Raw genomic sequence first — 2,480 nt, 5'->3', positions numbered from 1 at the left:
ATATTTCTGATGTCTTTGTTCTGCCCTAGGCAGAGTCAACATCCCAGAATACTAAAACCCATCTAAGGATACTTACTATATAATTACAGTAGTCTTTCCAGTTGTTAAAAATGTAGGCCTATTCTGATAAAGTTATATACCTCAAACTCTCTTTTTAAAATATATTTTAAAGTTTCAAGATACAATCTGAGTAAAAGAAAGCAAGATTTTTTTCACTTTGAAAACAATATCAACAAGCATTTGAAGCTGCTTGATTGCTACAGAATCTTCTGGTTAATGTGGGAGACTGAGCATAACATAAATCCTTTTAAGTGATTTGTCTTCACAGCTAAAAGTGCAGATAAAACAGCTTTGCAAATAAATGTACATGAAATGGGATAAAAATGCCTGATCACTTCTTTTGAGATGATTAACAGGAAGATATTTTACCATAAAAATTATCCAAAATAATTTTCTCAATGTTCTGTTTGGCAGAAGACTCAAACTTGAGTTCCAAAAAGTCTTTTTACGATGAAAGAAATCTAGGAGGAAATGGTTCCCCATAGTATTTCAGTGGGATTTTTAAGCTCTATCAACAGGAATATATCTACATAGACCAGATATGTTTTTCATTCAAAAGAGCTTTCCCCAAAATATTTTCCAAAAACTTTGTGCAATGAGAGTTTCATCAAGTTAAGAGTATAAGGAAACATTTTTAACATTGATTTGCCTACCTACCATCACAAATGCCCAAATATCTCATTATGATGTTATTGCTAATTTTCTTAGAAATAGCTCTTTTGCTTTCAAATAGGCAATCTAACTTTGGCTGCAAGTAAGAGTAAGCCTGTCAGACCAGTTTAGAAAACAAAGACAGAATTATTAAAAGGAAACAGGGGTGTCAAATGGACTTCAAAGTCAGGATTAGAACCTGAAACTGGTCTTCAGAGCCTTCTGGGGACACATGGTTTCTGGCCTCAGTTCTTCTATCTGTAGGTGTACTTCATTCTTTCCTCTCTGAAGACACGTTTCTTTGCTTTTCCGAGTAAATGGCTAAATATACACAACCATACACCAGCCTCTGAGTTGTTTATGCTGTATTCAAGCCACCAGAAGAAACAGATTGGCATTTGCAAAGCTCAACTTCAAATTATTAAGAGGTAGAATTTGATTGTCCAGCTTGGATCAGGTAGTGCAATCAGCAGGCACAATCCAGTAGTAAAGAGGTGGGCTGGGATCTTTATGATCTGAAGAACAGTTCTCAGAGAAGAGGGAGATGGCTTGTAGGTAGTACTAAAAATGCAAAAGGTACATCTTTTCCAATGAGATGTGTGTTTTCCATTTAACAGTAAATCATGAACGTGTATTATGTCATAAGTATTCTTTCTCAGTGATCTAAGTGGCATTGTATTTAGTTGCATGGGAGCACCATAGCTTCTTGAACTATCCTCTATTTTTCAATTTGTTTTCTTAGTTTTCTGTTTTTAAAATCAATGCTTTAATGACCATGCATATAGTTAAATCTTTGCCTGCATTCATGATAATTTTCTCAGGTTATATTTTTCTAAGTAGAATTGATAGGTCCAAAAGTTTGCAAAACTTTTAAGTCTTTTGACATGTATTAGAATATTATTTGATCTTATATATCCCATTTGATGGACCCTGAATTCAATGCACTTATGTCTTGTCTCTTTTTCATCTTCACCAGTAGCTTTCAAATTGCAGAGCATATCACAGAGGTTAAATTAATATTTGTTAATTGACTGACTAACTTCATAAGTGAATATGTGTGATGTGGTTGGGAAACACCACATTGAAGTATATGAAATTTGTTTAACACACATATAGTGATGACAATTGGTGATTATTTAGACTGACTATAAGTTGGAATTTGATTCTCAGAAATTCCAAGACTCTAAAAATACAATATTTTTAGTTTTTGCATTTACCCAGTTCATGTGGTTAATCAGGGAATAAAGTACCCAATGTGCCACACTGAATCATTATTACCCTGAAACATAGCAGGAAGCTATATGTTCCTCCTTTCTGTATTCAGAATGACCCTATGGCACTAGCTGACTATGTATGGTCCCCTTCTTTCTTAATAAAATCCCTATATTTTTGATGCATCATTGTACCTAGCTAAAATTCTACATCTACCATCCTCCCTTGAAACTAGATGTGTTCATTTTCAATTAGCTCTTAAGCTATGTTACTAGGTGGTATCTCAGGAAGCTTCTTTAGTCTTTTCACCCTACTTCTCTCTTCCAGCCTGAATTGTGAATGTGATGTCTAGAGATTTAGCAGCCATTTTGAAAAACTGAAGCTTAGTGTTAAGAATGGTAAAGCAGAAAAACAGAAGGAATCTGAGTCCTTGATGACTTGATGCAACAGCCACACCTGCCAAGATGGCCCAGTTCTGGATATCTTTTATGTGACAGAGAAATAAACTTTGGTCTTCAGTCATTCTTATTTCTGGAATCTGTCACTAATGGCCCAAA

Source organism: Mesoplodon bidens (assembly GCF_964165515.1).
Source record: "Mesoplodon bidens genome assembly, chromosome: 6".
NCBI classification, from domain to species: domain Eukaryota; kingdom Metazoa; phylum Chordata; class Mammalia; order Artiodactyla; family Ziphiidae; genus Mesoplodon; species Mesoplodon bidens.
This window is presented reverse-complemented; position numbering follows the sequence as displayed.